We start from the raw sequence: 12,289 nt of genomic DNA, 5'->3' as shown, positions 1-12,289 counted from the left end.
AACGCCTCCGGGCAGCTATTTTGGGCATCCAAGGCCAAGTCCAATCTATTTGAATGGGGGAATCCTGAAATCTCAAAAACTGCTTGGCGAACTCCAAATTAAATTACATATTTCAAATCAGCAACAAAAATAAATGTTGTTTCTTATGCTAAAATAGCATTTAAAAAGCTTATTTTTCATGCTAGACAAGCTAATGCGCACGTGCAGTTCTATGCGCGAGTCTCAGGTTTCTATGGGAACCGGAGCCGGCAGCTACAATGACGAAATGGCTTTATCAATCAGCGATTGGCTCTTTTACTTAGAAGGCGGGACGTATTCCACCCTATCGCGCGTTGAAGTTTCTCCTATTCATAAGTGAACCGTGTGCCCTGATTAGCCAAGATCTCCCTATACACAAAACCAGCACTACAAATTAATAAAATAACACATTATAGTACAGACGCTTTTTTAGATAACATAATAGATTTTAATTTCATAAGAACATGGATTAGTCTGTAAAAGTGTCATTATATAATTTGGACCACCAGAGTGTGGTATTTTCAGCACTGGTGTCGCCAGTGTGAGGTGTTTCCAGCATCGGTTTCCAGCGCCTAGAATTATGGAATCATTTTCCGAAGCACTTTTAGAAAGCTCCGTTTCTCCCACCACTAACTTGCTGACCGTTCCAAGATGGGGGCGCATATGTGGCATCTTCTTATGAATATGATAGAGACAGTGAAGGCAGCGAAGGATAGGTGTCTCAGGAGACAGGATGTGGCACGATCATTGGATTCGGACGTGCCATGTTACCTTCCTACAGAATTTGTTTGTCAGATTATGATATAAATCTAATCCTAATAAATTTTACACAATGTTAATTAATCACATATTATTTAATTAGAATAATTATTCATTAAAAGCTCATATTATCGCCTACTTTAACTTAATTTATAAAAAAACATAATTTAACGTCAAAACTGTTTAACTGTACTCATGTACCCGACGTCAGGTGTCCGTATGCATAATTCGAAATGTAGTTGCTATAGCGACGCGTGTAATGAATTTTGACTGAATATATACACTCGAACTATCGGTATCTGTTGGTTGAGAGACAAGGCGACTTAAGAGACTTTTGAAGAGTATTTTCTGTGCTGAGATTGTGATTTTTGAAGGAGTTCGGAGGATATTTTCTTTGAGTTTTATAGTTTTATTTTTGAAGGAGTTCTTCTCTTTGAAAGAGACACGTTTGGTTTATTGTTTGAGTTTTATTTTTCATTTTTTTCTTTTTTTTTCTTGGAGTTTGGAGGAGATTTTCAGTGGCTCGCATGGGTGAAAGACGAGGTGAGTGTTTTAATTTTTCATTTGTTTATATTGGTATGTTAAAGTTTGATATTTTACATTATTTGACTTAATTCATGTGAAGTAATTTGTGAAAGTTAAGCCATTTGAACCCATTTTTTTTTTCAAAGCTAAATGATCACATGTATTTTATTCCTTGTAAATGAAACACTGCATACCTTTTCTAAAAAGCAAATTCAAAAAAGTATTTTTTTTTCTTGTCACAATTATAATGGGGGGAAACAGCTGATTTGCTCATTTGTAATTCACAACCCAATAGAAAGTTGAAAAATATAATTTACCATAATTTGATGTAACTACTGAACTTGATTATTGATTATCAATATAACATTACCAATAGAGCCTTTAAGTATTTGATGTGTGAAATATTTCAGCCTCAGGCCGCTCCAGATCCAGGAGTGGAGCTTTCACCCAGATGGCTAGTCATGTTGGGACACATGGCTTCGGTGACAATGATCAGGAACTGCTGCCAAACCCAAACCAGCCACTGAGTCAAGAGCTACCTGGCTATTTAGCTCCTCTGCCTTCCGAGTTGGCTTCTTCTGTGTCAACAGATCATCAGACTCACAGGAAGAGGAAGTGGCAGAGCGGCAGCCAGCAAGCTCCAGATGATGGACATCCATCCACCTCATATAAGAGACCTGCCAAACGGTCTCGCACAGGTCAGCATAGGCTTATATTAAAGAAGTAAGCCTAGCCAATACTTAAATTACTAATAGAGGCTTTAAGTATTTGATGTGTGAAATATTTCAGCTTCAGGCCGCTCCAGACCCAGGAGTGCAGCTTTTACCCAGACGGCCAGTCAGGAGGTTGGGAGACATGGCTCTGGTGACAACAATAATCAGGAACCGCTGCCAAACCCAACCCAGCCACTGAGTCAAGAGCTACCTGGCTATTTAGCACCTCTGCCTTCCGAGTTGGCTTCTTCTGTGTCAACAGATCATCAGACTCACAGGAAGAGGAAGTGGCAGAGCGGCAGCCAGCAAGCTCCAGATGATGGACATCCATCCACCTCATATAAGAGACCTGCCAAACGGTCTTGCACAGGTCAGAATAGGCTTATATTAAAGAAGTTATGGCTCAACTATTAATTGATTTGTCATTGTAAAATATTCTCAAGATCTTTGATGTAAAAACTGCATTAAAGTAAAATTCTTTTAGAGATTTATATACTGCAACATGTCTTAAAGACATCTTGTGATCTTATATTTTGCAGAAGCATATGCGAAGGGCCCATTGCTGGGGCAAGGTGGATTTGGCTCTGTGTATGCTGGGACCCGCAGGTCTGATGGACTGCCAGTAAGACATTTTCTTCCCTCCTTCATTCAAACAGCCTTTAGAAGTGTTCTCAGAATTGATAATAGTAAATGTCATATGTCACAATGAGGCAGGTGTGATTTACTGTGCTTTCTGTCTACAGGTTGCCATCAAGTATGTCTCTAAAGGCAAGATGAACAAGAGGCTGAATGTTGTAAGTTCCAGCGTGAATCTGTTGTTCTGTTTCACATTTTATTGGTTTGCACACACACACACTTCCGCATTCAGCCCTGGATGTAATGCAACATTTGTCATTGCAGGAAGGCCAGGGTCTGCTGCCGCTGGAGGTCGCACTGATGACCCGGGTCAATTCAGCTCCTGCCTGCCCCAATGTCCTGCAGCTCGTGGAGTGGTTTGACTGTCCCACTGATTACATCATGATCCTGGAACGACCAGTTCCTTGCCAAGATCTCCAGAGTTTCTATGAGGAGAACGGCTGTCTGGATGAGAACCTGGCCAAGAAAGTGCTGGTCCAGCTCATCACTGCGCTGAAACATTGCGAGAGCCGAGGAGTCTTGCACCGGGACGTCAAGCCACAGAACCTGCTGATTTCCACAGCTTCACATGACATCAAGCTGCTGGACTTTGGTTGTGGAGACCTCCTAAAGGACTCGGCCTACACATCGTTTTCAGGTTGGTTTGCATTACAGAAAGAAAGCTCTTACTACTTCAGTCTGTGTGATGTTCTTATACATGGATATTTTGTAAACGTTTGATTATCCACCAAAAGGAAACTCTACATTGATTCAGAAATACATTTAGTTTGGACTGGAACCTTTTCAGTGGATGTTTTTGATCTTTTTGGGTATCTCAGGCACTCGTCAGTACGCTCCTCCTGAGTGGTTTCTTCAGCAATGCTATCATGCAGGACCGGCTACTGTTTGGTCAGTGGGGGTGACGCTCTAAAAAGATCCTATGTGGTTTTTTACCCTTCAGAGCCGCATGGAGGGTCACCTCTAACAGCAGACTGCACTTCCCTAGAGAGCTGTCTACAGGCAAGAGATAGCATTCAGAGATAGAGCCAGACAGAGAAGTTTGTTCTGTTGTGTTATTGAAGGCAAGTACTGTGTTATGTGTAACAGAGTGCCGTCAGTTGATTAGCTGGTGTCTCAGTGCAGAGGTGGCAGACCGTCCCAGCTTAGACGACATTGAGCACCATCCCTGGTTACACAGAACAGGTGGCCAGTGACGTTACACTTATCTGAAGCACAGCAGTCATAGGTTGGATGGATTGTTAGAATCAGTCTAGATAAAAGGTTTTAATGATTTGTATAGGGTGATCAGGATTGACACAGGACCTGCAGAGACAGCTTCCTGTGCACCTACGGAAAAGAGGAGTGGACCATGAACTAATGGACGCTCCACAAACATGTTATTTTATCCTCTGCTCCACTGGTAGGGTCCCTGTGTGCATGAATATGCAGCCCCAGCTGAAACCGGAGCCCGATTGGTCAGAGATCGGCTAGTTGGGCAGAGTCTAAGGTAGCAAAATGTGTATTTTTCCTCACAATTAGAGTAGAAAACTTGGGACAGAGTATAAACTAGCATAATGCGCTTTTGAAAATTTGGACAAGGAAATAAGAAAAATCAGAATAACAAATCTTAGAGGTCAGGTAAGTCCAGTAGGTGGCAATACATACAGGTGCTGGTCATATAATTAGAATATCATCAAAAAGTTGATTTATTTCAATAATTCCATTCAAAAAGTGAAACTTGTATATTATATTCATTCATTACACACAGACTAATATATTTCAAATGTTTATTTCTTTTAATTTTGATGATTATAACTGACAACTAAGGAAAATCCCAAATTCAGTATCTCAGAAAATTAGAATATTGTGAAAAGGTTCAATATTGAAGACACCTGGTGCCACACTCTAATCAGCTAATTAACTCAAAACACCTGCAAAGGCCTTTAAATGGTCTCTCAGTCTAGTTCTGTAGGCTACACAATCATGGGGAAGACTGCTGACTTGACAGTTGTCCAAAAGACGACCATTGACACCTTGCACAAGGAGGGCAAGACACAAAAGGTCATTGCAAAAGAGGCTGGCTGTTCACAGAGCTCTGTGTCCAAGAACATTAATAGAGAGGCGAAGGGAAGGAAAAGATGTGGTAGAAAAAAGTGTACAAGCAATAGGGATAACCGCACCCTGGAGAGGATTGTGAAACAAAACCCATTCAAAAATGTGGGGGAGATTCACAAAGAGTGGACTGCAGCTGGAGTCAGTGCTTCAAGAACCACTACGCACAGACGTATGCAAGACATGGGTTTCAGCTGTCGCATTCCTTGTGTCAAGCCACTCTTGAACAACAGACAGCGTCAGAAGCGTCTCGCCTGGGCTAAAGACAAAAAGGACTGGACTGCTGCTGAGTGGTCCAAAGTTATGTTCTCTGATGAAAGTAAATTTTGCATTTCCTTTGGAAATCAGGGTCCCAGAGTCTGGAGGAAGAGAGGAGAGGCACACAATCCACGTTGCTTGAGGTCCAGTGTAAAGTTTCCACAGTCAGTGATGGTTTGGGGTGCCATGTCATCTGCTGGTGTTGGTCCACTGTGTTTTCTGAGGTCCAAGGTCAACGCAGCCGTATACCAGGAAGTTTTAGAGCACTTCATGCTTCCTGCTGCTGACCAACTTTATGGAGATGCAGATTTCATTTTCCAACAGGACTTGGCACCTGCACACAGTGCCAAAGCTACCAGTACCTGGTTTAAGGACCATGGTATCCCAGTTCTTAATTGGCCAGCAAACTCGCCTGACCTTAACCCCATAGAAAATCTATGGGGTATTGTGAAGAGGAAGATGCGATATGTCAGACCCAACAATGCAGAAGAGCTGAAGGCCACTATCAGAGCAACCTGGGCTCTTATAACACCTGAGCAGTGCCACAGACTGATCGACTCCATGCCATGCCGCATTGCTGCAGTAATTCAGGCAAAAGGAGCCCCAACTAAGTATTGAGTGCTGTACATGCTCATACTTTTCATGTTCATACTTTTCAGTTGGCCAAGATTTCTAAAAATCCTTTCTTTGTATTGGTCTTAAGTAATATTCTAATTTTCTGAGATACTGAATTTGGGATTTTCCTTAGTTGTCAGTTATAATCATCAAAATTAAAAGAAATAAACATCTGAAATATATCAGTCTGTGTGTAATGAATGAATATAATATACAAGTTTCACTTTTTGAATGGAATTAGTGAAATAAATCAACTTTTTGATGATATTCTAATTATATGACCAGCACCTGTTCATAGAATGCAAAACACTAAAGATTTTTTTTATGCTCAGAACAATAATCAACATATGATAAGGTAGTCAAATGGAACCGGTTGCACTGAGCACCTGGGTTATTATCAGTAACTAAAACTAAAACCATAAAAAAAAAAAAAAAATACATTTTTGTTGCTTGAAACAATTAAGATAAACAGTAATTGAAAAAAAAAGATTATAAAATACTTATTTTATTTCTGCTTGTTGCTTGGAAGTTTACATGGACAGACCCTCGACCCCTCAATTTTGACTTTGGGAGCGAGTCTACTCGTATGTACACTTCAGGCAGCTTCATATATCACAATGCGACAACTCTAGAGTATGATTTGTGAATTATTTAGAGATTTAACATTAACCTTGATTTAACCTCTGTCATAGTCAATTTTCATTTGTGTAATTTTTAATTTAAAAAGTTTTTTCCCAGCAGCCTAAGTGTACCTATAGACCTAAAGAACAGTATATAAAACAACTTATAGTGAAAACTGTAAATACAGGGCTTGACGCTTACTTTTTTCCCGAGGAGCACATGTGCTCGTAAGTTGAAAAATTTAGGAGCGCATTAAAAACTGTAGGGATGCAATGCAAATTTTTCAAACATGTTTTAGCTTAATAAGGGGATATAAAGAGACATTATAAGGAGAATACAAAATGTACACAAGGTTTTAAATATTTCTGCTTCAAACTGTTTTGAATAATTATGTAATTATTTATAGTCCTACTTTAAACTGTTTATATAGGCATGTGACAATATCAAATTTTCATTTAATGATAATTGCTGAAGATTTTATTAGGGTAGCCTATTTGGTAATAGCTTTAGGTAACAGGTAACTCTGAACATTGAATTATACAGTAAAACAATACACAAAAATGTATAAAGCACACAAATGTTTCAAACAGATTAAAATGCAATACAAGAACAATAGGTAACACTTTACAATATGGTCCCATTGGTTAACGTTAGTTAATGCAATTAAGTAGGCTAACGTTAACTAACAATAGCTTGGTTCAGTAGTTACTATTCTTTGTTAACATTAATCAATAAGAATACAACTGTTCATTGTTAGTTCATGTTAGCTCAAGTCTATTAATAATAGCAGATACAACTTTTGATTTTAATAATGTACACTGTAACAAAATGTCGCCTTGGTTTTATTCCAAAAAAATTATTTCAAAAGGCAATTATTTGCATCAGACTTAAGTATTTTGAACTCATCTAATTTGTGTTTGACCAATTAGACTTTACATGTCTTCAACAGGGATCCCTGCGACTGAGGTGGCATAGAGTACCAGCTTTGACTGATATGGGAACCTCTGGGGCAACCAAGACATGGAGCTCTAGGACCTCGTCAACCATGATGGGTAGCTTGGAGTCCAGGTTGTCCAAGAAAGGAACTTTTGTGGAAGGAGCATCTGGGGCGGCAGCTCTGACTGAGACTAACAGGACTCTCTGGGACTGGAACAGCTAAGATGGAAATGGCTGAGACAGGAAGCCCTAGCAGTGGTGAGGCCTTATGCAGCAGCTCTGAGACTGGGGTGTCCATGATAGGGAGCATCAGTAAAAAAGAGGGGCAAAGAAATTAACTATGGACAAAAAACTATGCACACATCCCCAGGCCACAAGATGCAAATACTGATACCTCAACCCTGGTGCCAGATGCTACCAGAGATGGCCAGCCTCACAAGACGCTAAGAACTGGAGGGGTGGAGAGGCCACTCGTGTAAACCTGCCAGATGCTAAGCTGACTAAAAAGCACTTCCTTGGTGGCTGTGACAGGGTGCTCTTGTCTCCACAACTTATGGGATGACCTAAAACAAAAAGGTTTATTGTCTAAAATCAAGTTTATTGTCTAAATACAATACAGAACAGATTTGACATGGCATTTAAAAACTGTTCATAACTTGTCATCTCTGAACACTTTTTGTTGATCTTAGGTACCTTAAACCAGTTGTGGAGAAGGAGCCTGTCAAGAAGAATCCTCTCTTCAGGATCGGGATGCAGACAGACATTGATCAAATGGCTGCATTCTGTGCAGACTATTACCTTTAACTTCCTTTACACCTGCTCACTTTTTTTTTTTTAATCATATTATTCTAAGCTGCACAGTTTGGAAAAATTCAAATTCAAAGCACTGGCTTTGCACAGAAACAGTTATAACAGAAACGGTTATATACATAAGGTGAAGTGTGTAAGATTTTTTTTATATATAGCTCAATGTATAGCGAGAGTTTGGGCCGTGACTACTGTAGCAGGCGGAGCCATGGGAAAAGAAATTCAGCTTTAGTTACAGCGGTGAACGCCAAAATTCGTCGCATTTACTGTATACCTTCAAAGATTAAACGGGTCATGAACACGTCAAAGTGAACAGAACATTGTGATGCTACGCACTACAAAGCATGCTTTAATACCATATAGCATCATCGTGCACCTGTTCAGAAGGACAAATTTTCATAAAGACAAATGCAACACAGCCAAAAGTATTGGACCTGAAACATGCCTTCACAAGAACCAGTAAGAGCTGTGTTTGCGCGAAAGGGGCATTTGCAAGGTTTTTTGAAAACGTGCTTTATTTTGTAATTCCGCTCGGTGCCACTAGTGTCACAAAAACTACATACTTCACTTTTAAAGGAAAGATAAGGAAAATTTTATATTAATCATGTTTTAGGTGCTGTTTTCATAGATGCCAAGTCACATGGTCATGACTAACCAGCTCTCTCCTTATTAAAATTTGTACAGAATGCAGTGATCTGATTAGCCAGTGCCTAACCTGGGATCCAACATCAATGGATTAGAAATGATCTGGATTGGAGAAGTTCAGGAGATTCACTCGATCAGTGATTTCAGGTGTGAGGAAATGTAACAGAGTGGGATTATTATTACTTGTCTTTAATTCTGGATTATTTGTAGTGAGATTTTCAATTTGCGTTCATTGTAATGTCAAGTCAAGTCACCTTCATTTATATAGTGCTTTATGCAATCCAGATTGTTTCAAAGCGGCTTCACGGTAATAAACAGGAAAATAGCAGAATATGTAATGCAAACAGAATTCAATTCTGTTGTAAATCAGCTCTAAAAACATTCATGAGTTGACTTGTCCATATAATATTTGTATTGGATAGGAAATAACATACTTGCTGTCCTTGGTGGAGGGCTTGAGCTCGAGACTTGACCCGAAGCCTGAAGTCTAACTCCAACCTGACAGGGAACTCAAGCCGCCACACCAGAGACCTCAGAGCCTGTCCATGCCTGAGCAAGAACATGAGAGACTTCAAGACTGGAAAGAAGCCATCAAGTCATCACAGCCACATTTGCTTTCTTTTTAAAAGTAATTTTTGCTTTGTTTTTAAAAGTCAAGACAAGTCATCTTTGTTTATATAGCGTTTTAATGTTGGGGAGTAAAGTTACATGTAACGGCATTACGTGATTTAATTACAAAATAAATGTAACTGTAATCCGTTGAGAAAAAAATGTGTAATTGAATTAGTTACTTATGAAAATGCTAACGATTAAAAAGGGAGTTGCATCTGAATATTTTCTGTAAAAAGCTAGGATATGTTGAATAATATTAATTTGTTGCTTTGCCTGTTTTTTATGTGCACAATGCCTTCTCCTGCCATTTAAAGACCGTTTAGTAAAGTGATGCTATTCTGATGCTTTTGATTGGCTTTCTTTCTTGAATTTGCAGCGCACCACACCTGCCAATTACATCAATCCACATTGCCGCTCAAAGAGTTGCCACCATGGCGAGTGATAAAAATTCATTCCAGTGCTGGAAATTTAAAAATGATTTCATCCAGAAATCTGTATTTAACCTCAGAACGATCTCAAAGTAAAAATAGATGCTAAAGTCTGATTTTGTGGTGGCTGTGCTCTTTAAAATTAAACTATTATGATCTTAATTCAAGTGATGAAGGATTTTGAAAGTCTGACAGTAATCAGTGTTGAGAACTACTGTAAGGTTAACCCTGCCTGGTTTAAATGTTTGAAAATGATTAGCAGTTAAAAACATTCGTTAGAAATTTAGAAAAGTGATCAAATGTAATTAGTTACATTACTTTAATAAGGTAATTGAAATTACACTACTTATTACATTTTAAATAGGGTAACTTGTAATCTGTAACCTATTACTGCACTTAATACAATACAGATTGTTTCAAAGCAGCTTTATAGTGTTAAACAGGAAGATAATGATCAATGATGCAAACACAATTCAGTTCTTGTTTTGGAGAAAACATCAGGGTCAGTAAATAATATATTGAAAATTGAATTGAAAATAAATAAATAAAGAAAGGATTTTTTTACATTTAAAGGTAACATGAGCAAACAGATGTTTTTTTTTTCTTTTTTTTTAAAAGAGGAAGTTAACTAGTTATTTCACCAGGCTACTTCATATCCTAAGAAGCAAATAGCTTGACAAAGTTTCTTCAAATTATGTCTTGAAAAAGAGTAGCCTACACTTTTAACAAGTGTAATTCTTATAATAAATAAATAAATAAATAAATAAAATACTTTAAAGAATATACTTGAGTGTGAACTGAATGTAATGTTTTCGGACACTGCATGCTCATTGCAATGAGATAGGCTAACATTTATGTTAAATGCAATTAGCTCAACTTTTGACTGTTTTTTTTTCGATCCACTTAAGTAGGACTTAAATGTAATTTCATAATGTCTTCTATCGTCACTGAAATATGGTTCAAATGTACGGACAATAATTTATGGTAAACTAAAATACACTTTAATTTCATTTTTATTGAAACTTGTATGCTTTTAAATATGTTCTTCCTACAGTACCTCCTTATCCTGCCTGCGGAGGCAGCATTTTTCAGTTTTCGGACGCAGCCAGAAACAATGACCACGCCGCTAAGCGACGCCTATTTCCGGGTATACCCGCAGTATGAGGAATGCAGACGTCAGTGTCAGCTGTTTTTACACAACATGCTCTCATGCCGGTAGGACATACTTCCACAATAACATAGAATGTGATGAGAAGAACCAGTCCTCCAGTCGACAACTGCATATCGAGTATCGACTAACCATCGGATCAGGTGGAAGCTTTACCAGTGACAGTAAGCGGGCTTGACTCCTATGGTGGATTTCCACGCCCAGCTGTACTCGCCTTCGGATGAAATCTTACAGGCAGCCGTTCAGATAAGGTGTGGGTTCCCTTTTCACTGCGCGCATTTGTCTGTTGTATTTATTATCTACGTTGATATAGACTATAGTTTGCTCGTAGTGGCTTTATCATGTGAGTTGATGTGTTTTTGACATTGTTTACATTCCCGGGTCATTCAGTGGCAGATGTTTTTACTCACATTGATATGGAAAAACTTCAATTTAAACTCTCTTTTGAACATACACATTTTTAAAATTTAATGCTTAAGATTTGCAATAATAGTATTATTATTGTTGTTTGCATTTTTTTTTTTTGTTTCTTTGAAAGTCACTTATAACGAGAATGTAAATATCCATTTTCTTATAATGCAGCCAGGTATTATTTATAAAACATTATTTTACAATTTACATATAAACATTTTGAATGAAATATACTTTTTGAAATAATTATTTTATATTTTCACCAGTGTTACACAATAATTTGTGTCTTTGAAAATATTTATAATTAAAAGAAGCACTCCATGACTGTCAAAAGAACATGACATATATATATATTTCAGATGGAAACATGACCGCAGTTGTAGAATGACCCTTCTATGACTATCAGAAAATGATAACATACAGTACACATCAAATCACATGTCTATCACATGTCTGGATTTTTATATCAGTCATCTTTTGGTTGGATTATTATTGGATACTAATTTGAGATTTATTATTTGACATTTTAATGTGCTGATTTTTCCCCTGATCAAGTGGGTGAAGCATTTTTAAGCATTTTCCATGATAGCTATGCCAATTGATTGGTCCAAAGAACAAACCAACAACAACAACAACAATTAATGTTAATGCAACCTTCTTGTCTGTGTGACAAGAACAATTCAAGCAGATGATATAAACACTTTTGTGGCATTTTAAAGGTTTGAAGGTCAGACACAGGTAATGATGGCCTTTAAGTAATGTGACACTCCCTTGCTACAAAAGGACTGATACTGATGTGGCCAAAACTGTGAGGCCAATAATGATCTCTTATAATTTTTAATGATTCATGATTGCATAATGCTTATAGATGTGTTTTAGTCTAGCCTGTATGAAACAAATAATGACCATGCTGATCTTTGCTTACTCTTACGTGTTTTTAATGATAAGAAGCGAATTAGCCACTTTTTTGTCTAATATGATTATCAATAAGATAAGCTTTACTGGTGCTAGTTAGTAGGGTCCAGCAGGTTTGTTTGCTGTGGTTC

At 38.1% G+C, this 12,289-nt stretch overlaps 1 protein-coding gene, 1 long non-coding RNA gene and 1 pseudogene across 4 annotated transcripts in view; all 3 read left to right on the top strand.

The window, feature by feature from the left end:
* Positions 1 to 384: 384 nt before the first annotated feature.
* Positions 385 to 3,810, top strand: LOC127523180 (serine/threonine-protein kinase pim-3-like; annotated as a pseudogene).
* Positions 3,811 to 7,771: 3,961 nt separating this feature from the next.
* On the top strand, positions 7,772 to 9,579 carry LOC127523182 (uncharacterized). Its single transcript, XR_007932825.1, has 2 exons — positions 7,772 to 8,771; positions 9,047 to 9,579. It is a non-coding gene; the product is annotated as an uncharacterized LOC127523182 (long non-coding RNA).
* A 1,213-nt stretch (positions 9,580 to 10,792) lies between these two features.
* Positions 10,793 to 12,289, top strand: part of ccser2b (coiled-coil serine-rich protein 2b) — a 73,262-nt gene continuing 71,765 nt past the window's right edge. For all 3 annotated transcript variants that reach the window (XM_051913595.1, XM_051913596.1, XM_051913597.1), the window contains exon 1: positions 10,793 to 11,083. The gene's annotated coding sequence lies outside the window, so the exon portion shown is untranslated. The remainder of the gene's footprint in view (positions 11,084 to 12,289) is intronic.

The sequence above is a fragment of the Ctenopharyngodon idella genome, chromosome 12 (genome assembly GCF_019924925.1).
Source record: "Ctenopharyngodon idella isolate HZGC_01 chromosome 12, HZGC01, whole genome shotgun sequence".
In the NCBI taxonomy this organism is placed as follows: Eukaryota; Metazoa; Chordata; class Actinopteri; order Cypriniformes; family Xenocyprididae; genus Ctenopharyngodon; species Ctenopharyngodon idella.
Note: the sequence above shows the minus strand (reverse complement) of the source record. Positions and strands in the feature narration are given on the sequence as shown.